Here is a 27,203-nt window from a genome sequence, read left to right as displayed (position 1 = left end):
GAATAGCCAAGGAAAATACACTTAGTGGATCTAGCATCTAACTTGTCCATTCTAGGCTCAAGATTATGAACAAAACACACACATCCAAAAACTCGGGGAGTAAGGGGAAAAGGAGACAATGTGGGAAACAAAACAGAGAATGGGGACTAACCTTTAAGGATAGACATGGGCATGCTGTTAATAAGGAAACAAGATGTAAGTACAACATTGCTCCAGAAGGGTTTGGGAACATTCATATGATGTAAGAGGGACTGAGCAGTTTCCAAAAGGCAACGGTTCTTTCTCTCGGCCACCTCATTTTGTTGAGGGGTGTAGGTATACGAGGTTTGATGGACAATGCCATGTTGTTCCAAATATTCTTGAAATGGTGTGTAAAAGTATTCGCGGCCATTATCAGAACGGAGAACTTTAATGTGTACACCAAATTGATTGCGAATCTCTACATAAAATTTTTGGAAAATAGAAAACAATTCACTCATTTCTTTCATAAGGTAAAGCCATGTCATCCTTGAATAATTATCAACAAAAATTACAAAGTACTTGTAACCATTATAAGATTATTCTGTTTGGACCCCAGATGTCCAAATGAACTAAAGAAAAAGGACTCGATGTACGACTATCAACTCTAGGACGAAAGGGAACACGATGATGTTTCCCAAACTGACATTGCTCACAATTCAAAGTAGAAAAACGACTCAACGACGGAACAAGTAACTGAAGAGCTTTGAAAGATGGATGACCAAGTATGTAGTGCCACTGATGAGGAGAAAGAGATGTCTGAAGGGTTGTTGTCGAACCACCTCCATCAAGATAATACAGTCCACCAGCTTCATGTCCTCCACCAATCTTCATCCCCGTCTTGAGATCCTGAAACACACAAGAGGAAGGGTAAAAAGTTATAGAGCAATTAAGAGACTTAGTCAATTTACTAACCGACATCAGGTCAAAGGGAAACTTGGGAACATATAAAACTGAGGATAGGGATAATGAGTCTGTGTCAACATTACCAACACCACATATGGCAGATGTAGAGACGTTGGCAAGAGTAACAAATTGAGATGTGGAGGACGGAGAAATGGATAAAAATACACCTGGAGTCCTAGTCATATGATTGGAAGCTCCAGAATCTATAACACAATGGGAAGGTTTGGATGCTAGACAAGCCGTACCTGAGTGTGCAAGGGTAGCCGTGTTCTACTGAGATGTACCTTGAAGGAATCGCTCATACTCATCCCGTGGAACACTCAACATCTCCTTTCTGGAGGCATCTGTAGATGTAGAAGGTATTTGATCAGTATGCTGAGATTCTTGTCTCGAACCACCACCATTTACGGCTGTATGATTTGTCTAGGTTGAAGGTGGGCCATGTAGATCATAGCAAAAGTTGATAGTATGCCCCCGTGAGTCTCGACCTCCAACACGACCACTGCCACGACTACACATTCCACCACCACCACGACCATACATGGGTCCACCACCACTACCACGGCTAAGTTGACCTCCTTTACCACCACGGCCTCCCCCTCTCGTAATTGCAAATGCAGACCTATCTGATATAGTGGAATTCTCTGTGGTTCCAACTGAGATCCTCCGAAGACGAGCACACACTTCCTCAAGAAAGGGAAGAGCAGACCCACCTAGTATTTGTGCCCTTACCGATTAATATTCAGACTTCAACCCTACTAAAAATCTGGTCACATCCAACTGCGCTCTCACTGAATTTTGACATCAGGTGTAAGAGGGTGATACACATTCAACTCATTTCACAGATTTCTCATACTTGCATAATAGTCCTCAAGACTCTGATACCCCTGTCGCAAATTGAAATACTCTTGGTACAGTTGGTAAATCCTAGTAATGTTATCTTGTCCAGAATAAAGCTTCCTTGCATGATCCCATACCTCCTTGGCTGTATCTAAAAACATGAAGTTCACACTGATTTTGGATTCCATAGCCATGTCATCATATCCCTAAGAATCAATTGGGGGTTTTTCTTCCCTCACATGCTTCACTTTCTTCTTGGCTTTCGGAAAACTTCAACAGATTTAGCCCAAGGCACATAATTTTCACCATTCAGTTTTATAGAAGTCATCTGCACATTCAAATAATCAGAAGGGACCATCACATTTGATTTGCATTCACTGCTGTCTCCCATGACTGCACAAGTAAAATGGGAGAAATTCTACCACTAGGTTGTCACTCTACTGTACTAATTAGTCACCACACTACACACTAACAACTGAATACTACTAGGGTTCCTATTATCATAGGTTTTAGCAACAACACTCACAATTCTTCACCACTGTTAGCAACAACACCACTGCTGCCATCCACTGTTAGCTCCATAAACCCTCACAATACACCTCACGAATAGGACATTCAGTTTTGTGACATATCAATATATATTTTTTTCCTACACAACACAATTTGATTCAGAGATCATGTACCTGTTTCACCAAATCTGCACTGTCACCATCCTCACGAAACCAACCCTCTTCGAACTGTCAAGTAGAGGGTTTTCTACCAACCATACAAAACCACAACAACAGCACTCATTGGAGGCTTGAAAACCCCTAGAAGGAGAAAACGACCAGTCCTTTTTTTTCTTTCTGAGAAACTCCTGGCTATCAGTGAGAATTCTGCAAAACCCTAGGAAAGAATGCGGAGAATAGAGAGAAAAGGAGACTGATCTGAACTGATTAACCTAGCTCTGATACCATGATAAAATTCGGATATAGTGTCTGTACGATTTCAGATAAGAAGAAGGAGAAGAAGAAGAACAATTTCAGTTGAACTAGAGAGAAAACTCATCTTCTCTAGTCGGCTAGCCTTTATTTATACTTTTCTAAATAAACAAGATTTACTCTTATGCTCTCATTCAAGTGAGAGCCACATCAGCTAAACAATTAACATATAACTTAATATAAAAGGTCTATACTACCCTTCTACAGCAGGCTCTAACAATCTTCTTATCCATTGCCGACTGACTAGAAGTTTATGGGTAAAACTACCTGGTCTTTTTGAAGTTCAGATTTGTTTCCCAAAAACTCTGGCCTATTATGGAGTTGGCAGCTGAAGGGCTTATCTAAAGAAGGTAAGGTGGTATTGGAGAGTAGGACTGGCAACAAAAGATACCCCGCTGAAAGAATTTGGGGGTAAATTGTATTCTTGGGTGGGAACACACAAATACTTTAGGAGTAAACCTTACAGTTATTATTATTTTTTTTGAGTATAGCTCTCTTTTGTATCTATGCACACAGGATAGAAATGTATAGAGAATACATGGACCACTGCACAGTGACTTGTGCAGATTGAGTAGAAAGTGGAAAACTGCAATCTGATTTGAAACCTATGATAGACAAGAAATAGAAAAGAAGTTTTGTAGAGAAGAGAAGAAGAGAGAAATTGGAAAGAATGGGAGAGACAAAAATCAGATCTGGCTGCCCCTTTCGTTATCTTATATACTCACAAATAAATCTAATTACAATCAAGTATACCCTTAGTAAGTTGGTTACTGCTAATCAATATAAAAAACACTCTTAATAAAACATAAACTAATAGGCTTTGGGCCCAGTAACTCTAATTGGACTTTATAAACAAAAACTCAAGTATTATTATCCGAATCTCAACACTCCCCCTCAAGTTGGGAATAGATGTCACACATTCCTAACTTGCATAGATCTTGCTCAAGCTTATTTCTTGCAACCCCTTTTGTGAGAACATCAGCTAGCTATAAGTCAAATGCAATATATGGTAGGCACACTTCTCCGGATGTCACCCTTTCTCTTATGAAATGTCTATCCACTTCTATATACTTCATCCTATCATGTTGAATTGGGTTATGGGCAATGTTAATTGCTACTTGATTATCACAGTATAGCATCATAGGTTCTTTGCCTCAACTTGAATCCCTCATAACATGGGGTGGACCTAGAGGAGCTTTGAAACACCATGTGCCATAGCTCTGTATTCAGCTTCTGCACTTGACCTTGCTACAACTGATGGTTCCTTACTCTTCCATGAAACTAGATTACCTCCAATAAGAGTGCAAACTCCTAATGTAGATCTCCTGTCATCTAGGAACCCTGCCCAAACAACACATGTGTAACTTTTAATTTCAAATGTTCATGGTCAACAAACAATATGTCTCTACCTGGGTGTCCCTTCAAATAGGCAAGTATCCTGTCAGTAGCCTCCTAGTGCTGAACTTGTGGGGCATGCATGTACTGACTTACCACACTAACAGCATAAGAGATATCTAGTCCTGTCATGCATAAGTGTAGCAACCGACCCACCAATTTCTAATACCTTCCAACATCATTCACTAACTCACCATCTAAAGCATTAATTCTATGGTTTTGATCAATAGGTGTATCAATTGGTCTTATCCTATGTTTTCCTGTCTCTTGTAGTAGGTCCAAAGCATACTTCCTCTAAGCAATGAAAATCCCATGCTTGGACCTTGCCACCTCAATGCCCAAAAAATACTTCTACTCCCTAAGCTCCTTAATCTCAAACTCCTAGTGTAGGTTCCTCTTCAAGTTGTCAATCTCACTCAACTCATTTCCTATGACTACAATGTCATCTACATATATTGTCAACACTAACACCAATGATCCCCTTCTCTTCACAAACAGGGTATGATCAGATTGGATTTGACTATAGCCAAATACAATTATTTTTTTTTTTATGATTTAGCCAAATACAATCAATGCACTCCCTAAATCTGTCAAACCAAGCTTTGGGTGATTTTTTTTCAAACCATATAAAGACTTTTTTTAATCTACATACCTTTCCTTTGACCACATCACTATAAAAGCTAGGTAGAAGGTCCAGGTACACCTCCTCCTGCAAGCCTCCGTTAAGAAAAACATTCTTCATAGCAAGTTAGAAGAGGGGCCAAGAGTTGGTACCTGTTTGAGTTAAGAGGATCTAGGCCGAACTCATCTTGGCCACCGGTGCAAAGGTCTCTAGGTAGTCCATCTCATAAGTCTAAGTGTACCCTTATGCAATTAGCCTCGCCTTGTACCTCTCTATACTTCCATCAGCCCAGTACTTCATTGTATAAATCCATCTACAGCCAAATGCCTCATTGCCATCAGGTAAATCCACAATCTCCCATGTATGATTTTTAATCAATGCTTCCATTTCCTCTCTATCTTCAACTCAAGTTTGAGAGGGCCTCACTAACACTCCTGGGTATAGACACAGAGTCAAGGGAGGAAAGGAAGGCTTGATAAGAGGGAGATAATCCCTTGTAGGAAAGGCGATGTGAAATGTAATGGGTTGTACACTTATTCTTCCCCTTCCAAAGTGCAATAGGGAGGTCTAGGTCATCTACAATGGTGTTAGGAACAGGGGTGGTAGTATCAATAGGAACTAAAACATCAAATTGAGCAAAAGGCGTACCTAGGTCTATGTCAACTGGAATCTCTAATCAGCCAATAGGGAGTGGTGTGGGTTCCTCTACTATGGAATCAACCTCCTTGTGCTATCATAGGCGTTGTCATGTAAAAATCTAAGAAGCAGGACGTAGCGGAACCAACATAGGAGCTGGAGCAGGTGGGTCAGACACTAGAGTGGACAAAGGAGCTGGAATGAAAAGTGGTGTAGATTGCTCACTTCCTTCTGCAAAACACTTCCTCTGAGAAAGACTTCTTAGGAGAATGGGTGTGAACCCAAAGAAAGTGACATCCATAATGACATACCAAATCCTTGAGACTGGATCATAACAAAAGTACCTCTTTTGATTTCCTACATACCCAAGGAAAACACACTTCTTCACCTTAGGGTTCAACTTTGAGTAGTGAGGACCAAGAATATGGACAAAGCGTACACATCCAAATACCCTCAAAGGAATATGGAACATCTCCCCCTCATGAAAAAGAAGGTTGAACAAAGTAGCATACCTAAGAACATGAGAGGGTACCCAATTAATCAAGAAGATTGTTGTAAGGACTGCATCACCCCGAAACCAAATTGGAACTGAAGTGCTCACCACCATACTTCTTGCTACTTTCACAATGCCAGGTTTTTCTCAAAGTATTCCCGAGCATTATCTGATCTGAACACCTTCACTCATACTCCAAACTGTGGTAACACCATCTCATGGAATTGTTGTACCAAAGAAGGTACCTCATCACGGAATCTCATCAAGTATATCCAAGAGTACCAACAATAATCATTGACAAACAGGAGGAAATAACAGTAGTCACCCCTAGAAGGAATATGATATGGTCCCCACACGTTAGTATGAACAATGTCAAAAATTGAAGATCTTTTATTGCTTGCTTTAAAAGAATATCTACAATGTTTTCTAAGTTGACAACCCTCACACTCTAAATTGGAGAACTTAATAGACTCAAATTACTTTGGAAACAAAAAACAGAAAGAAGTAAAAGACAAGTGACTTTACTGATTATGCCCAAGCATAACCTGACCCACTGACTTTGACTCATTATCCAAATTGACATGATGAGTTTGATGACTGGGAAGCACACCAAGAAAATAGATTCCATTCACCTCAAAACAACACCCAATCGTCCTCTTTGATTCCAGATCCTACAAAACACAATGATCAAGGGAAAGAATTTTTGAACAATTCAAATTCCGTGTCAAATTACTAATAAATAAAAGGTTAGTGCTCAATCTTGGAACGTGGAATACAGAAGGCAGGGTAATGGTGTTGGTTACCTCGACAGACCCCTTCCTAGCAATCGGAGTATGGGATCCATTAGTTGTGGAAACTCTTATCTCTATCAGAGTAGAGGTGGTATGAGGAGAAAATGGTGGAAATATTGATCATATGTTCTGAGGCTCTTGAGTCTATAATCCAAGGAGGTTCCCCCTTACCTATGGTGGCCATGAGCTGAGGATGAGGGACAAAATCATTATTTCAAGCCGGCCCATGAGCTAAGCTTTTCACGAGCTATCCAATAACCCTCTATTTGCTAATGTTCATTCACTCATCCAAATAAAGTATCTTCTTGAAAGGCAATTAAAGCTATAAAATCATTATTTTTTATGTGTGAATTAAGAATTTAAGACCCTAACATGGACTTATTTGGTCTTGCCTTGAGGGGCGTGGTACAAAGCCGACTCGTAGAATCAGGAGTGCATTATGTTTTACGTCACATTAGCTATTTGAAGTAATGCAATTGAGGAAAAAAAGAGATTGTGGGTTTTACATGCTTGAAAATGCTTTATATGTTTGATTTTATTTTTAAATTTTCATTTGAATACGTTTTACATGTTATGTTTATGTATTCTAATTTTAGATAATAGGTTTTTTAAAACATTCATTTTAAAATTTAAGTTTATATTTTTTAGGGTAAATTACAGATAGGTACCTTGTAAGGTACCCTCAACTTTCAATTGCAATACTTGAGTACCATGAACTCTCAAAAGTAGACACTTAGGTCCATCCATTAGTTAAACGTTACATAATGCCAAAAATATCCTCCTCGTGTATTTCTGAGATCATTCTCAAGTAATCGAATGTCTCCCCATGATGATGTTCTCACATGGACAGCAAATAACATATTCCAAATTTCTGATGATGGCATTCTATAGAATGATCTCAAAAATACACAAGAAGGGTATTTTTTGACATTTTAACTAATGGAGTACTAACAAATGGACCCAAGTGCTATTTTTGAAAGTTCAGGGTACCTATCTGTCACTAATGTACAGGGTACCTATCTGTAATTTACCCTATTTTTTATTAGTATTGTGTTTAATATTTATATTTTTTTTTGCATTTTTTTGAACTTTTTTGGCATTTTTTGAATTTTTTGACATTTTTTTTTATTTTTGCATCTTCCTTCAAAAAGGCGTGTGCCTCGCCTTGCGCCTGTGGCACAAATTGCCCCTGCATTTTTAAAACACTAGGAATAATGGAACTGATGGCTTTCTACAGAGTACAGACATTAGAGGTTCACTTCCTGGGGTTAAGATTCATCCATAAGATGTCCTTTGGTTCTTTCTGAACCCAAATACTGGTCTAGCATTATTGGCCCAATAGATGATCATTCTCAGCAAATGTGAATAAACTCGGCAGAAAAAATATAAAACTCAACTATTGATTCATGAAAACAAACTACAAAACTTTACTTGAGGAAATTTAACATTTCCTGTTTCTACTGAAATTTTCAGGAAAAGGAGATTGGATGAGATTTGTCTTGAAAGGTTTCAGCAATACAGCCGAACCTTCATACATGGATCTTGCAAGGTAAGTGACACTTTTGAGTTGGAAGCCAAGTTAATTGCCCTGTGAATATTGAGGAGCATGCTAAGCTAAATGGTATTTTTTTAATCAAGAACCAAAGAAGCTTGTTAATGAAAAATGGAATACAAGAAAAAATGAAGATGCCTAAGAGAGAAGGATTTCAGGTGCAGGTATCAGGTGTGGATGCTTGAGAAAGTAAACATGAGAAACAAAATACAACCCAATCTGCTCTGGGACTGTGTAATGCTTTCAAAATTTAGATGAAATAGTGTCAATTTAAAACTTTTGTTTTCCTGGTGAATTTGGTTTAGATGTCACTATGGGTGATAATGGGCCCAGCCGGGCTTTGGGCCTATGTCTCTATATGCATGATACTTAATATATATAATATTTTTATCATATGAAAAATCTTATGACAATGTTAAATTATCTATAAAAATAAATGGGCAGTCAGCAGTTTTTTTTTTCAAAAGTTCAAAGGGAATTTGGCAGGGATAACCTCTCTCCCCATTATTTTTTATTTGTGTGTGTGGAGGTCTTGGCCCAATTTATTAAGAGAGTGGCTAGTGGGGGCAGTTTGGATTGTTTTACTATTGCTCCTTCAGCGGGCAAGGTGCAGGTTCTTCATTTTGCTGATGATTTCTTTTTCTTTTTGGGGTCAGATCACTCTGATCCTTCTGCTGTGGGTTGTTCTAATGTGGTTTGAGGTGGTCACCAGATTAAAGGTGAATCTGGCAAAAAGTTCTTTAATCCCTGTTGGCCAGGTGGAGGATGTGGATGGCCTAGCTGAAGTTGTTGCTTGTTGGGTGGACTTTCTTCCCATAAAATATCTCAGTCTCCCTTTTGGGGCCAAATGTTCTGCCTCTTCCATTTCGAATCAGGTGCTTGAAAGGATGGAGAAAAGGCTATCTTCCTGGAAAGTTATATCTATCTGCAGAAGGAAGAAAATTACCTTGATAAAGAGCACTTTAATTAGTCTTCCAACCTACTTTTTGTTCCTCATCCTCATCCCTGCAAAAGTGGCAAAAAGAATTGAAAAGATGCAGAGAGACTTCCTTTGGAGGGGTTGGCAGGGCGACAAAGATTCATGTTGTGAGCTGGGATCTTGGCATAAAAAATATTTGAAACTTCAATGTGGTTCTTCTCTGTAGTCTGTAAATGGTTATGGAGGTTTGGTGTAGAGAGAGAAAGAGAAAGAGGTGATGGGGGAGGTTAATTGTTGCTAAATTTGAGGCATCTAATGGTGATTGGAGGTCTAATGTTCTCCTTTCCTCCTATGGTAGTTATGTGTGGAAAGACATCATGCAAAATTATAATGTTTTTCTGCAAAGTACTTCATACAAAGTTGGTGATAGTGGAAAATTGAATTTGGAAAGATGATGCATGGTGTCCAAGTGAACCCCTATTCCATCAGATTTACCAGATTGCAACTGACAAAGATGCCCGTGGTTGCTAATTCATATGAGTGGCATAATGAGGTGGTGGTGTGGTCCCCTAGCCTAAGGAGAAATCCTCAAGATTGGTGTCAGGTATTGTTTTGGAGTTTCTTCAAGTGATCAGCAATTTAAGCATCAGAAGGGGGAGGGATGGTGAGTGGGTCTAGCAGTGGGAAAAGAATGGGAATTGGAAGAGGCAGAAGTGGAGTTTAGAAAAGTAGACAGGTCTAGATAAGTACAATTCCCTCAAAGATTTGCTTCCTACTCTGGGCTGTATCTCTTGGAAGGATCTAGCAAAAGACAGTCTGATTAGAAGAGGGGTTTGAATTCAAGACCCTGCCTGCCCTTTGTGTAATCATTTTATGAGTGCATAGATCATCTGTTCATCCACTGCCCAAAGGTGTATAAGATCTGGCTTCATTTCATAAAAGCTGCAAACCTTTCCTGTGTTTGTCCAAAAAATCTGAGAGTGCTTACTGGTTGGTTCCCACAGGGTTTAAGTGCAGATGACAGATTATTTTGGAGCCTAATCCCTGCAGCTCTGGTGTGATTTGGAGAGTTTGGTTGGAGAAAAATAAAAGAGTTTTGAAGGGGTTTTATTTGCAGATTGAGGAGTTGATGAATTCTGCAGTGGGGATGTTGAGTTCTTGAATTGTGGCCGTCAGGGACCCTTCCCATCAGCCTAGTTGTAATGTTTTGTATTCCATATCTTTGTGGTGTATGTGATTGTTAGTGGTCCTGGGGATGTGGGGTCAGATGTTTGAACTCCCCCCCCTCTTTCAGTATTTGGCTATATATATATATATATATATATCTGTGCTAGAAATGACCACCCCTAGATATTGTATATTTGTTTCTGTATGGGGTTTATTCTGGGTGAATTTAAGATAAAATATAGGGTTTATGTCATTGTTTTGTAGTATCTTATTTCTCAAATACTTGTAGGAGTCTATGATATCCAGATACCTATGCATGCCTACTGCCTAGTGTACCATTGTTGAATTTGATAGCAGATATTGCATGGATACTTCTAGATGTACTTTATAGCATTAACACTTCTAAAATATATAAAATTTTGTGTTTTAACAAATTATACTATAAAATAATATGAACCTGTATAAGTACATGGAAATTACATTGGGTACCCTTACCTGTATGCATGTCATGGATTTTAGGAAATGGGGAGTTGTATCCCTATTTACTGTATCCATGTTAGTATCCATATCCATATCCAGACATCATACATCGGAGTACCTCTGCCCACCATTCTGATATTGATAATGTCACATGACTTCTTTAGCTGTCTAGTGTATTAACGTTACAAAGTTTGATGGACATATCAAAGTTTTTTGCTGTCTAGTGTATTTCTTAGTTTCCTAAAATAATGATTTTAGGATGATCAAATTTAGATTCACCATCTCTCATGTCATAAAAGTGCCACATTTGATGCTTGGTACTTTTTGCCAGATAAAAAGTTAAAAAACCACAAAAAATTCTTTGTTTTTATTGTTGAGGTATAAGGGTATAATTGGATTGAGTAAATGAGGGGGAAATACACAAGTACTCCTACGAGGCATATAAATCATATGTAATTTTCTGTATTTGAGAGGGGTTTTATGTCTTGTTGCCTCCTTTTTTTAACCCAACAAAATATTACTAGTTGGTTATTCTCATCTCTCTCTCTCTCTCTCTCTCTCTCTTTCCATAAGTCATAACACACTCAAGCACCACAGAATAATCAACAATTATTCAACTTGTTATTAGAACTTCATGCTTGAAACCTGAGGAAGTTTCTTCACCACGTGTGACCTGTTGGCGTCATTAGCCATGTGAATGACATCATTGGACATATTAGACACCAACCTTGGTGTTCAAAGAATATTTATCAGCTGAAAACCCTCGACTTACGGAGTTTTTTCTTACAAGTTTCATATTCATTGGATGAAGGCCAACATTTTTCTGTTTATTTTTAATGAAAATTGTAGAAATCAGTTTTGCCATTGATGGGCCATAGCTTCTTCTTAAGACTGAATGAGTGTATGAGGCATGGTATTTGATCTCTGACGTATTTTGTGATCAAAGGAACGTTATTTGATTTTGTAGAGAACACTGATGTGGGCCCCACAGCTGTGGTCCCCACTGTGTTCGTAGGACAGTATGTGTAATTATTTGTTTCAGTCATGGTAGTGTCAGTTGGTGGTCAGTCTGTTATTTCAGGCTTTATTTATTTCAGTTTTTATTTGCTTTATTTGTCATGTAAGTACTAAGGGTAGATCTGTCCTTTTCTCTATGTACTGAACATAACCTATAAATACTAAAGAGAGTGGCGGCGGCAGATGTGTTAGCATCTGTCCCTTCTTTCAAACCTCTGTGTTCTGTTCCTCTCCTCTCTTTTCTCCTTCCTCTCACTTTTCTTCTACTTTTCTTAATCTAAAATCTTTTAGGGTTCAAGACTGATTGCAGTCTTGATCTTCTACTTGGTATCAGAGCCTATCTAGGGCTTTTCATGTGTGTTTAGTCCAGTCGACCACATGAGAACTATCTAGGGCTGGAAGCTTATGAAGCAGTATTCATCGGCTGGATCTTGGAGATTACCAGGAGAGTTTCGCAGCTGTTGAGGACTTGCCACGGCTTGCTGAGTGTTGGTAATCAGGAAGAAGCAGCGAAGGCTAGGGTTCAGGCAACCCTGGAAGGCAGCGAACAGCATTCTTGAGTAAGTTTTATTTAGTTTCCATAGACTACTATCAGTCGAGATAGGTTGGACCTATCTAGAAGGAGAGGCCGAACTGCTTTAGGGTTTTTCTCTCTAATCTAGGGTTTGACTGTTGGGCCGAACCCTCTTTATCTTCTTGGAAAGTGATTGTTTTAGGGTTCTCTCAGAGGTGATCAGTTTTAGGGTTTCATATTGACCCTACGACAAGTCCTAACTGTACGGACTGCTTGGAAAGTGCGGTTGAGCACTTATTTCAGACCTACGATTAAAACCCTAATTCTGCTCCAGCATCTCAGATTGCTCTCTAAGCTGGTTTCAAACCTATTTTTTGACTTCAAGCTCTTCTAGGGGATAAAAAACTTGTACGGACTGCTGGGTACTGTGATTGCCGATTGATTTCAGATCAGATTTGTACTGGTTTCATGCATATACTATGATTGCCGATTGGTTTCAGATCAGACCTGCATTGATTCTATACTGATTTCTGATTGTGATCGACTGTCCAAGTGCTGTTTTCTGGTGTAGTGACTCTAACAGTTTGTAACTACTGATTCTTGACCAAAGATGGAGTTTAAAAATCAGGGAGAAGGCAGTTTTGGGAACAACAGTTATAGTAGTGTATCTAAAACTGGGTTTCAGATTACAACTGTGAGGTTTGACGGGTCAAACTACTTGGAATGGGCCCAATCAGCCATGATGGCTATTGGGGGAAGGGGAAAAATGGGTTATCTCTTGGGAGAAGTGAAAGAACCTTCCAAGGAGGACCCAATGTACACCAAATGGGTTCAAGAGAATTATTTGGTTATGGCATGGCTGTGTAATTCTATGCAGCCACATACCAACCGAAATTACTTGTGGGCAAAGACAACCAAGGAGATATGGGATGTTGTGAAAGAAACCTATTCCCAGCCCCTTAATGTTGCCAAAGCCTATGAACTGAAGTGTGAGGTGAACAATCTTAAACAAGGAGAGAAGCCAGTTTCTGTCTACTTCTCTACCTTGAAATCCTTGTGGCATGAGATTGACCATCTAGAGACCCTTGAGTGGGAGAGTCCCAAAGATGCACAAACTCACAGAAAGCAAGTCGAGACAAATAGGGTGTTTAACTTTCTGGCTGGCCTGAATTCAGAATATGACATTGTGAGGCAACAGATACTGACCAGAGATAGTGTGACCCTCTCTCAAGCATACTCCCTAGTGCATAGTGAAGAGACCAGGAGGAAAGTCATGATGCAACCTCAGCCCCCTTCCCAGCCCTGACAGCTGTTAAACCTAAGTCAAGGGGTGATCTAGAAAGGGACAGGAAGAAGGAAGATAAACAGGACCTGGTATGTGAACATTGCAAGAAACCCAAGCACACAAAAGATACTTGTTGGAAGCTACATCCTCATTTGGTCCCAGCAAAACTAAGAAATAAGAAGGGTAATGCTCATGTGGCTGTGAACACTGATTCAGCATCCTCATCAGGCACAAAAGGCACATCACTAGAGACCTTAGCCGCGGTTCGGGCTGCCCTCATACAGTTGGAAAAGGAAGTTGGGAGTTCAGCTCAGCCATCTCAGTCACCATCAGCCCCTGCCACATCTGCATTTGCACATTCAGGTACTCGAGCCTCAGCTTACCATGCTTCAGCTCTAGGTAATACTGAACACTGTTGGGTAATAGATTCAGGTGCATCTAACCATATGACTAGCTTGCCATCATTGTTCACTACTTATCACTTGTCCTTTGGCAGAGATAGAGTATCCATTGTTGATGGCTCTCTTATTCCCATTTCGGGCAAGGGTGACATCAAGTTATCGGATACTATCTCTTTATCTTCTATCTTGCATGTTCCTAAGATTGATACTAACCTGCTTTCAATTAGTACTATTACCAAACATATGATTGTTCAGTAACCTTTTTCCCTGACCAATGTGTTTTTCAGGACTTGTAGATGAGGAAGGTGATTGGGAATGGCCGTGAGACGAATGGGATCTATCTGCTTGGAGAGAATTCTCGTCGGGAAGAGCCTGTGGATAAGAAGTCTTTTGTTTCTCAGTTTGAGTCCGGTTATGCTTTGGCATAATCTATTAGGTCATTTGTCTTTCCGGTCCTTGAAGAGTCTGTTTCCTACTTTATTTGAGTCTGTTGAGTTGTCAAAGTCGAGGTGTGAGAGTTGTGAGTTTGCCAAACATTGTAGAACTTCTTATTCTTTGAGTAATAAAAGGAGTAATTATTCTTTTGATATTGTGCATACTGATGTTTGGGGGCCATATCACATCTCTTCTATGGGTGGGTACAGATATTTTTTGTTGTTTGTTGATGACCATACCCGGTTTTCTTGGGTCTATCTTATGCGTTCTCGGGATGAGGTTCCTGCTTTGACCCAAAACTTCCATCAGATGATTCTCACTCAGTTTGGGGCCAAAATCAAAGTTCTTAGATCTGATAATGCAAAGGAATACTTTGCTAAGCCATTGACCTCCTACCTCCTTAGCCATAAAGTTATTCACCAGAGCACTTGCCCTCATACACCACAGCAGAATGGGGTTGCCGAAAGGAAGAATAGGCACATCTTGGAGGTGGCTAGAAGCATTATGTTTACCTCCAATGTACCTATTCGCTTCTGGGGTGATGCTATCCTCACGGCAGTATATCTCATTAATCGGGTTCCTTTCTGGGTTCTTGATATGAAAACCCCTTTTTCCCTTCTATACCCAGACGAGGAGTTGGTCACCGTTCCCCCTAAAACCTTTGGTTGTACCTGTTTCGTTCAGTTTCTCGGGCCCCATCATTCCAAATTTGAACCTAAGGCCTCCAAATGTATTTTCCTCGGTTATGCACAAACTCAAAAGGGTTATTGCTGCTATGATCCTGTTTCAGGGAAAAAGTTTGTCTTCATGGATGTCACCTTCTTTGAGGAGACACCCTATTATCCTAGGGTTTCTCCTCAAGGGGAGAGCAGTGAGAGTGGGATTTTGAGTCTCTTTCCTCAGGGGGAGCGCAGTGAGAGTGGGATTTTGAGTCACTTTCCTCAAGGGGAGCACAGTGGGAGTGGGGTTGTTCCTTTACCTATTCCACTGGGTGATGAAGGCTGTAGTGGTGAGGGTGGTCAGAGGGATCAGGAGTTGAGAGTCTATCACAGGCGATGCAGGCAGGTTGATCCTAGTCATCGGCAGTCCAGGCCAGCTCCAGTTCCTTCTGCGGCTCCAGATCCATGTATTACAGTTCTAGAGCCCACTGAGACACCTTCCACTGTTGCCACTTCCCCTCCTGCGCATGACCTTGATCTCCCTATTGTCGTCTGCAAAGGGAAACGACATTGCACCACATCTACAACTCACTGCATTTCATAGTTTTTATCCTATGATCGCCTATCTCCCTCTTACCGGTCCTATCTCACTTCCATTGCCAATGTCCCTATTCCAAGAACCGTGCAAGAAGCCTTATCAGTTCCAGAGAGTGGAAAGATGCAATGCAAGTCGAAATGGATGCCCTGTTGAAAAATAATACCCAAAGGAAAGAAACCGGTTGGATGTAGATGGGTATTCACTGTGAAGCATAATGTTGATGGCTCCATTGAAAGGTACAAAGCCCGGCTGGTTGCAAAGGGGTTCACCCAGACTTATGGTATAGACTACTTGGAGACCTTTGCCCCAGTAGCCAAGATGACCACCATCCGAGTTCTGTTATCCCTTGCAGCAAATCATTCTTGGCCCTTGTTCCAGATGGATGTTAAAAATGCTTTTTTGAATGGAGACTTACAGGAAGAGGTCTACATGCAGTTGCCTCCTGGATTCTATGATACAGAGACAGGTAAGAAGGTTTGCCGACTGAACAAGGCATTGTATGGTTTGAAGCAGTCACCTAGAGCCTGGTTTGATAAATTCAGATTAGCCCTTGGAAAGTTCGGTTATGTACAGGCCCAGTCAAATCATACACTGTTCATTAAGAGGGTGGATTCCTCTCTGACCCTGCTTGCTGTATATGTGGATGATATTGTAGTGACAGGAAATGATAGTGGTGAGATTGAGTCCCTCAAACAGCTCCTTCATCAAGAGTTTGAGGTGAAAGATCTTGGTACACTATGGTATTTTTTGGGTATTGAGGTTGCTAGATCTAAATAGGGGATCTTTATCTCTCAAAGAAAATATGTTCTAGATCTGTTGGCGGAAACTAGAAAGTTAGGTGTTAAGCCTGCTGATACACCCATTGTACAAAATCACAAGATTAGTGCAGAGGGCGGGGAGCCTCTTGAAGACAAAGTTATGTTCCAACGGTTGGTTGGAAAGCTCCTATATCTCTGCCTCACTCGGCCAGATATCAGTTGTGCAGTTAGTGTTGTCAGCCAGTACATGCATTCCCCTAGAACTACTCATCTCCTTGCGGCAGAGAGAATATTAGCATACTTGAAGAGATGCCCGAATAGAGGTATATTGCTCAAAAACAATAATCACATGAAGGTGGAGGTCTATACAGATGCCGATTGGACTGGGAGTGCTGATAACAGGAGGTCTACCTCTGGATATTGTGCCCTTGTGGGAGGTAACCTTGTCTCTTGGAGGAGTAAGAAGCAGAGTGTTGTTTCCCGCTCTAGTGCTGAAGCGGAATACAAGTCAATGGCTAACGGAGTGGCTGAAATCCTCTGACTGAGATCTTGAAGAGTTGGGTATTGACTATGAGAAACCCTTGATGCTGTATTGTGATAATCAGGCAGCTATTAATATAGCCCACAATCCAGTGCAGCATGACAGAACTAAACATATTGAAGTTGATCGACATTTTGTGCGAGAGAGGGTCTCATCACAAGAAGTGTGTCTCCCGTATATCACATCTAACATGTAGCTCGCGGATATCCTCACCAAGGTTGTACCAAGGAAGAAATTAGAGGCAGACCTATCCAAGTTGGGAATGATAAATATCTACTCCCAACTTGAGGGGGAGTGTAGAGAACACTGATGTGGGCCCCACTATGTTCGTAGGACAGTATGTGTAATTATTTGTTTCAGTCATGGTAGTGTCAGTTGGTGGTCAGTCTGTTATTTCAGTTTTTATTTGCTTTATTTGTCATGTAAGTACTAAGGGCAGATCTATCATTTTCTCTATGTACTAAACATAACCTATAAATACTAAAGAGAGTGGCGGCGGCAGATGTGTTAGCATCTGTCCCTTCTTTCAAACCTTTGTGTTCTTCTGTTCCTCTCCTCTCTTTTCTCCTTCCTCTCACTTTTCTTCTACTTTTCTTAATCTAAAATCTATTAGGGTTCAAGACTGATTGCAGCCTTGATCTTCTACTGATTTGATTTGGAGCAATATTGATTTTTGGGAAAATTTTCTCTTCCTATTTTACTGCCAAGCTTGTTTCCCCCCTTAGACTGTTTTATCTTAGAGGCAGTCAACTGCCTGCTTCTGTATTCCGCATTGGCAGGAGCCTCGTGCACTGGGCTGCCCTAGTAGGATTAAGAAAGTTATTGAATTCTAGCTTCACTTTTTTCCTCATTATTGTATTCTTCAGGACCGCCATGCTCCAACAGCCAGTGTACCCACATTCCTATTATTCCAATATTGCGGCTTCAACCAAGGACCCATGATGCAAAACTGCCACTTCAGTGATATTCCTTGACCAACCGTCGACACCAACCAATTTCGGACTGTCGTCCCTGCCTTAGTAGTGCCTCAGAAAAAGCTACGGAACAATGGCTCATCTGTCATGAAACCAAGATGTAGGTGCACCACCCAACACCTCACCAAAATGAACAGCAACTGATGTCCGTGAGGAAGCATGGCACTCCCCCACTCAAACCACCACAATACAAGGCTTTGGTTCAAAGAAAGAATTTAACAGTGGTAGTGAGACTGTTAGCTTCTATGATTTATCTCATAGATTGTGGAACACTGCAACTACCTCTACATCTTACCTGTCTAAAGGATATAGTAGTACTACTAGTAATTAAAGACAAAACAATGCATTGGCATTGGAGACTTGGTAGTCATTCTTTTTCTCATCTGAAACTGGGGCTTCCTTTGTGTGTTTGATTCTTGTCTCTTGGAAGTTGGAACATTATTATATAGTCTATGACTTCAAGAAAACATTGTAGAGTTTCATATCCTTTGAATAATATGAAAGTTTTATTCCATTTGCAATTGTTCACTCTGATTTGTGGAGTCTTATCTTTACTATTTCAATGTTGGACACCATTGTTTTGTTACTTTTGTTCTTTTTATTTAATAGTTGAATGATATTTTCATTAATGATGAGGAAGAAAGAGTATAGTCAGCCTAAGAAGTGGCTCAAGATGCTACCTCCCCTTTAAGGATGATTACAGTTTTGTTACTTTTCTTGATGATTATACTTGGTGTACTTGGATTTATTTGATGAAATCTAGGAATTACTTGTTCAAAATTTCCACACAATGGTGGGTGCACAATTTGAAAGACCTATGAAGTTTCTTTGTTTTGACAATGAGGGAGAGTACATGTACTCAAAGCTTCAAATTTTTTTTTCTAAGCATGAAATAGAACACCAAACAAAACTTGGGTTGGAACTCCTTGAAAGAATGGAGTAGTTGAGAGGAAGAATTGTCATCTCTTGGGGAAATCAAGAATCAATTTGATCCTAACCCTGAGCCTTTGGGTCTATGAATTGAAGCCACCAAGGGCTTGACTAGTCAATATAGGCATGGTCTTGCACTAGGCATGTAGGAGTACAGCAAACACTTTATCAGTTAGCCAGTTGGAGAAGAGATGACCTGACCACATTTTTTTTGATCGGTAACTATTAGAAATTTATTGCTTGAAAAAAGGGTTATGATTACAAATCTATACTATATATAAAAGTGCAGATGCAGAGTGAAAGTTTTTTTGAACTAAAATTGCCCTCTATTTTTTTTTGTTTGAGAAAGGGTATAAAAGTCATTTTATTACAACTTCAATGTCAGCTTTAATGGCTACTAAAACGCCCACATTTGTGTATTTAGTCCATCTTTAATAATAAGGGTTGAAAATGTAATTTCAATTATTACTTTCTACGTCATTTAATCCCTACTCATTAAGTCTTATATTTAAGGTATTAACTCCCATTTTTTCTTATTAAATCCTATATTTAAGTTATTTTTCACCAATAAATGTTACTAATTTTTAATTTTAACAATATAGATCCATATATTTTAAAACTGACTCAAAAACAAAACCATTATTTATCCAAGTGGTGGTTAAGCAATTCAACTATTTGAATAAAATTGATCAACCTATGAAGTCATAGTTAGGTAATAAAATTTTTAAAGTAGAAATAAATATAGAAAATTACAAAAATGTAGAAAAAATTAAACACATTTATGATATTTTTGTCAATCAAATTAAAAAAATAATTGTAATAAACACGAATTATTTTTATTGATAATGAAAATGAAATACATAATTTAGAATTGATAAAAAATTAAATTATTTTACCGTTTGGCACAGATCAATAGTTCAACTTTTGGGTCAAACGTGTTAACCTTTAATATCATAAATAAATAGTAAAATTAATAAAATATAAAAATACAAAAATGAAAAAAATACATAAATTTTGCAAAAAAAACATTCAAGCACATGTATAGTATCATATATTTGTCATATTTAAACAAAAAGTAATTGTGACATATCAGAATTATTTTTTACACAGAAATACAAAAAACATTATAGAAAAAATTGAACACATCTATAATTCTATATTTGCACTACTATTAAAAATATGAATAAGACTGTGGAACTTTCTTTTGACTAAAATACTCATTTTTGAACTTAATCCCTACTTAATTGTGAGGCTTAAACTGTAAATTGAACTACTACTTTTAGCCTCATTCAATTCACTCTATTTAAATCTTACATATTTTGATAAATGAACAAAAAAAGATTCACCAAAAAGATAAAACATTACAAAAAGAAGAATCTAGCCAAGCAGGTAGGCCTGTCAATGATATTAAAACTTCAAAAGTTGATATGATTATCACATATTTGGCTAAGCTGTTTATGTAATCAGATTTAGATTTTGCAATTTGCATCTGATTAATAATAAAAAAATAAAATAAAATAAAAAATGCATAAAGTTTATAGAAAATTTTGGATACATTATTACTATCATTATCATCATCTAGATTTGCCTTACTAGTGAAGTAGCTAGCCTCAGCTATCCACCTTAGAGATTCCTTAGATACAAATCTCCTTTTAGGGTACCAGACCCCAATACAATTGATCTCTTTGAACCCCTTGTTTTTCCAAGCCATCAGCTAGGTTGTTTGCTGATCTAAACCCGTGCAACCTTTGTGCCCAATTCTTGCATGAGAGCTCTAATTTCCCAAAGAAATTGCCTATTAACACAGAGATTCCTTTCTTAACAGCAATTTGTGAAAGAACAAACTTGATATATTTGAATGTTAAAACCTTAATCATGTTCAATCGCGAAATTAATCAGTTCATTCATGCAATGATTGATAAAAGCTCATCCGTAAGCTTCTTGCCCTCCCTATCTTTCAAATTTATAGATGATTTCGTCACCAAATCTTAATTTTCAGGGCCATTATAAGGCAAAGCACATTTTAGTTTTGTAAGATGGCATCTATTCTGAACTATGAGTAACTTACTCATTTTAAACCTCATGGTGTAAGGTTCAAACAACATAACTTATTGAACAAAAGAGAAAATTTAGCTAGTGTTTTCTTAATTTATTTTTTAATCAATGATAGGGGATCCTGTGTTTGTTTGAGGTGGTTTCAGTGTTAATACTAATCTTAGAAAAAGTTCCATTATCCTGGTCAGACGGATTGTGGAAGTGAAGGTTTAGAATTGGTGATGGGATGTAAGGTTGCAAAACTTCCTACCAAATATTTGGGCCTTTCAGGTGTCAAGTGCAATTCTAGCACCATCTAGGGTCTAGTGATTGAGAGATTTGATAGAAGACTTTCCTTGGAAAGTTATTTATCCAAAGGTGGCAAAGTGACTTCAATCAAAAGTATCTTGGCAAATATTCCTTCTTATTGTCTCTTTCCTTGTTCCCCCATCCTAGCAAAGATGGCAAATGAACTTGAGAAATTGCACAATGTCTTCCTTTAGAAAGGATGGAAGGATGAAAAGAAGATTCACTTTGTGGACTGGGTATTGATTTGTTCTAGAAGGCCGCAGGAGGGTTGAGGATTAGAAGATTAAAAGTGGTGAGCTTTGTACTTGTAGAAATTAGGCATTGGCACTATGGCATTGAATCTGTAAGTTGGTGGAGGCAACTAGTGGAGGCTAAGTTTAGATCAAGGAATTGGGGATGGGATTCTGGCCTTGCATACTCATCTTATGGCTGCTCGGTTTTGAAAGGCATGGACATGTCATTTAATTCTTTCATAATTGGGATCTCTTATAGGGTATGTGATGGATCAAATGTAAGGTTTTGGATGGACACGTGGTAGGACCTCAACCCCCTGACATCTCTATTCCTAAATCTTTTCAAAGTGGCTGACAAGAAGGAATGGCTAGTTTCTGAGTATTATTAAATGGTGAAGAACAAGGTGGTTTAAGCCCCTTAATTCCATAGAGATCTCCAGGACCAGAAGATGGGCGAGGCGGCTGATCTGTTACTGAAAACCCAAATTCCAAAATCTGGTGTTCCCAAAGAATGCCTTACCAAAGACAAACTGATTAAAAGAGGTTTGGAAGTTCCTTGCGTTTTTTTATCAATAACTGTATCACTTTATTAGAAATTCAAAACATAGTACAATGAACAATGACAAGGGAGAGATAAGCTCTCTTAGCTCTCCCAGTGAATTCTCAAAGCAGTTACAATTGATCTCAAAACAAAGATTCTCTATCTACCCCTTGTTTTGCTAATACATCAGCAAAGGAATTTTCACTTCTTTTAACCCAATGCAATTTTACTTCAATGTCCTGTGTTAGCCACTTCAACTTCTTCCTTTCATTGCTAGAGATCCGTAGTCCATTCTTCTCCTCCTAAAGCTAACCCATCACCGACTTGGAGTCTCCTTCAATAATCAACTTTCTAATGCTCATACTCCTCTCTGTACTTCTCCCATTACTGCCAACAACTCAGATTGGTCCTGGAAAAAAGTGAGTCCCCATTCCTAGAAACACTTCCGATTCCTGAAGTCCCTGGCTTTCCCACACTACTTCCATCAAAGTTCAGCTTGATAAAACCACTGTTTGGGGGAGACCAAATAGGAGTTACAACATCCTTAACAGGGGCTGAACCAGCTATTTCCTTCCAGCTTCTAAAAAGGTTATCCATTGGGATATCATCAAAAGGTTCCAAAGACTTAACCCAATATGCCACTTTGATGTTGACTGGAAGTTCCTTACTTGGGCCATATATTCAGCAATCTTGATCTGGAGACACAGAAGATCACTTTGTTATTCCTTTCCCAAGAAGCACAAAGGTTTGACATCTTTTTTTTTTTTGCATCCCTTAATGTGAGTTGGTGCCTTCCCAAGTCAGTAAAGGAGGTCCTAGAAAGGTGGTACATCCAAGGTCTGAGTAGGAAAAAAATAAAACTGCCTAGAACTCCATTTTGGCAGCTATCATTTGGTCAATATGGATGGAAAGAAATGCCAAGATTTTGAGGGCGGAGTGATTTGAAGACTTGTTCAAGGATATACCCTTTCAGGACATTTATAGAGATGCTTTCTTGGGAAAGACTGTTAATCTGTTATCTCTTTTTCTTTCTGGACAATCTTGCATTCTACAGTCTTTCACAGTCTTTCTCTGTATTTGGAAAACAGGAATACCTCCTTTCTATTTATGTTGCTAATCTTTTTAGTAAAGGATTATACTTTATCTCTCTAAAAATAAATAATTAAATAAACAAAAGTGAATAATTGACAGACAATTTTATCCACAATGTGATGTTGTCTCAGCATTCTTCATCTATCAGTCATCTACTCTAGTCATTGATAAAAGTAAAATAATGTATGGTTTCCTTAAACTACAATTTCTTAATAGATTTTTTCATTTATCACCTTGATGTGGATATATTTGTAAAATTGTATGTCTTCTTGACTGCTATTTTGAGATTTTTTGCCTAATATTTATTTATTCATATTGAATATGTATTATGTATTGCATCTATTTATATGTCCCATAGTGTTAAAATGTTCCTCCAAGCCAGTTTTATTTTTTGTTTTGATTTTTTTTTTGAAGATTTTCAGTGTTACTATCTTTTTTGGTTCCTTAACAATATTCCTTGTATATGGTTCTTTTGGTTCCTTAATCCAGTTCCCTGTTTCAGGCAAAGTGCTTGTGGATGGTAAAGTGGTAAACAAAGCAGGAACACCTGTATCTGATAAAGCTATTGTAGAGATAAAGGCTGTAGTTCCAAAATATGTATGTAGGTGATTATTCTCTATAAACAACCCCTGCCTAATAAATTGGATTGTGTTTTCACATATAGCCATTTAAATTTTTCAAGTTTTTCTTCGAATAAAAAAAATTATTTATATCTTATTGTGTTTTAATCCAGAGCGGGATACAAGTTGGATGCTGCCATTGAACAGCTAGGTGTAGATGTTGCTGAAAAAGTAGTTCTTGATTCAGGGTTATCCACTGGGGGATTTACTGATTGCTTACGTCAGAATGGTGCTTCACTTGTTTATGGAGTTGATGTGGGATATGGACAGGTATGCCTTACTTCATAAAAATTCAATTGGATGAATTATTTTGAGAAAGCTAACGAAGTATCTGGTCTGGTTTTCCCCAATACTCATTTCTTCTATCTTTGCTTTCTACTGCTAATGATGTTGCTTGGAAATTCTAAAATATGTGTGAATAGTCTTCTTACTCTACATCATCCCAGCACATTTTTTCCACAACTTCTATTTGCCTGTTACTTTCTTTTTGTGTTATTAAGCAGTGTAGATGTGTTAATGATAACCTTTTTCAATGAAAACCTGTAAAGCTTCCTAAACTTCATATATAAAAGCATGCATCTCATTTTTCTTTCTTTTTTTTTCTACTTGAAGTTTCAGACTTATAGTGTCTTAACAAGTATGATTTCCTAGTGCTGTTTCTATCTCCTTGGGTTTTACTTGTAGTTGTCCTTTGTTTTTTCTTTTCCTTCATTTCTTTGTAACAGATCTTAAATTCTTCATCAGGTGGCTGATAAGATACGTCGAGATGAACGTGTCTGTGTTATAGAAAGGACAAATTTAAGTTACCTTTCTGAACTCCCACAAAAAGTTGATTTGGTGACCCTTGACCTTTCCTTTATCTCTATACTCCTGGTATGCTGCAACACATTAGAAATACGGAAGCTTAGTACATTCTCATATTTTTTAAATCATGAGGTGACCCCTAATTGTTTCTGGTTTCTTATCTGAAAAAAATGCTTCTAATATCTTTAAGATTGTGTTTATTTGAAAGGTGATGATGTAGAAATCGGGACTTATAACCATTGGGGATTAAAAACAAATTGGAATTATAACCATTGGGAGTAAAAACACATTGGAATTATCTTGGAATAGGCCATGTAATTAATCTTTTGAACATTTTCTCTATGGTAGAGAGATACTAGTGGTTAATTAATCTTTTCATGGGTATACCTATCAAAAAGAAAAGAATCCCAATAGAAAAATACCTAGTCATTGTTTGGGTATTTGCCAGAGATTTGCTCATTTATCTTGTCTCTGCACACCTGATAGTTCAATTTGAGAGATCATCTAGCCCTTCAATTTTCTGGATTCTCCATTTGGTGGTCTGATAAGAAATATCATCTAATCTAACTCCCAATATGCCTTGATCTGATGATGCTACCCCATAATAAATTATGCTAGATCTATCCATTTTTATGATAATTTTCTTCCCTTGGATTGTCAAAGGCAGTATGGGCAACTTTTGAGAAACAAAATTTATGTGTTTTATTATTAGGTTTATTTAAGTGATCTGAATTCGGTTTTAGGACTCCTAGTTGGAGACTGGAACTTAGTTCACAGATGATGTAGCTTCTTTCCATAATGAGGCTTTGTTTTAAAATTTTAAGGTAGAGACAGTGTTATGTTTTAGGCTTACTGTACAGCAGCAGCATCCCACTGTTCTGACTTATCTATAACAAATGTTTTTTCTGTTAATTTGTAGACCATTCATATGCACCTTAATTTTTTTTAATGCAGGTAATGCCTGCTGTCATCAATGTCATGAAGGACGAGGCAACATTAGTTACACTTGTTAAACCTCAGTTTGAGGCCCGCAGATCACAGGTTTGTAATTCTGTTGTACTTGCTTCTCTTTTTCTTTTCAAAATTTTATCCAAGGTCATAGATGTATTTTCCTTATATCTCCTCCCCCCACCCCCCTTTTAAGTCCTCCAGTGGGTTTTGTAATGTAGCTTCAACGATTTAGGATGATTTGAGGAAAGGTTAATCCAAAGCACAGAATACACATCAAAACTAGTCTGTCATAAATGACTGCTAACTGAACCAAAACTATTTTCTGGTGTACCTTGGTAAAGCCTGGGCACAATCCAGTTGTACTCATTAAGATTATGTCCTTTTATTTAACTTGCAAATCTTGAGACCCGCTAACTGATCTTTGATGATCTACACTGACTGCAGTCCCTTGGCGGTTCGAGCTTGGGATTTTCCCCAATCCCCAGCTTACATGCTATTGTGCCCTACCTCAACAGATGAATGACTTAGCTAAGATTTTATCACCTTTTCACATGCAAACACCCTCATCATTTTCCTTTTTAGTTCATTGCATTTGCATATCATTATACTGTTGAAATGCAAATCTCTTTGATGCTTGGGTGGTAACACTAACAAGAAGTGCATGCTGAGACAAGTGTTACTAGAACAGGACATATTCGAGGGCAAATTTTTGAAATACGGAGGCATGACACAAGGCATTCCACTACCCGGATGTGTGAGGCATAGTTTAGAATGAAAGAGGTGTAAGCCTCCTGGGCGCAAGGAAGCATAAGCCTCTTCAAGAGGAGTTCTTCTTCTGGTTGACAGCCAGCATAAAAACATTTAACCAATCCAATATGAATATGAATCATGAATCATTTTGGCATGGCTCTTGATAGAGTACAATAGTGGGATGATTCATCTAGCTAACCCCAAATAGTTGGGATTAGGTTTGAGTTGAGTTGAGTATGTAGTATGCATATCTGGATGATGGGTTTTATAAGCTTCAATTTCCTTCTCAGCTAGAACCTAGAAACTATTTGTTATTTTTTTCCTTAAATTTTCTTGTGATCTAGTTCTCATCATTTTCTGTTTAATGGGTATGAATTTCCTAATTTACAATGAGTCGCTGCCAAGAAAAGATATTTATCTACTCATTTATATTCTGGATTTTGTTTCCTTCGCAGGTGGGAGGAGGTGGAATTGTAAGAGATCCCCTAGTCCATCAAGAAGTATGTATACATCCCCCGAACTTGTTATTTGATTGATTTATTGTAATATAGAAGCCTCAGAAACCCAATTTTTAAAAGTATAGAATCTACTTGGCAACTTTACCACTTACAAAGTTCAGCTCACACTACCAATTCAGAGATTGTGTTTAGCTCTTGGTGCCAGTAAAGCTGTTTGGTCAGTTGAATTCTGAAATTATTAGCTAACATGAAGCCTATGAGACTACAGTTGTAGGATGAGCCTTCATGTCACTCCATTTTGGCTTTATCATGAATTGTTTTTAGTTATTGGAGCTTTTTCCTGTGGGTGTGGGTGTGGTTGTAGTTGTGTTTGAGCACGTGTTTATATGTGTATGCATACGTCTATATGGACCATTCAACCTTAAAAATAAAAATTCCTTATTCTTGCATCAAGATACATCATCTCAGTACCTTACCCTGTGGTCTGTCCACCAATTTTC

At 38.3% G+C, this 27,203-nt stretch overlaps 1 pseudogene across 1 annotated transcript in view; it reads left to right on the top strand.

Annotated features, from left to right (window-relative positions):
• Positions 1–27,203, top strand: part of LOC104593366 (uncharacterized) — a 38,667-nt pseudogene that overhangs the window by 10,624 nt on the left and 840 nt on the right. The window contains exons 4-9 of the transcript XR_016078950.1: positions 8,155–8,230; positions 23,623–23,725; positions 23,854–24,010; positions 24,485–24,613; positions 25,499–25,585; positions 26,701–26,745. The product of XR_016078950.1 is annotated as an uncharacterized LOC104593366 (transcript). The remainder of the gene's footprint in view (positions 1–8,154; positions 8,231–23,622; positions 23,726–23,853; positions 24,011–24,484; positions 24,614–25,498; positions 25,586–26,700; positions 26,746–27,203) is intronic.

This window comes from Nelumbo nucifera, chromosome 7 (genome assembly GCF_055504915.1).
Source record: "Nelumbo nucifera cultivar China Antique chromosome 7, China Antique-T2T, whole genome shotgun sequence".
Lineage (NCBI taxonomy): Eukaryota > Viridiplantae > Streptophyta > Magnoliopsida > Proteales > Nelumbonaceae > Nelumbo > Nelumbo nucifera.
Note: the sequence above shows the minus strand (reverse complement) of the source record. Positions and strands in the feature narration are given on the sequence as shown.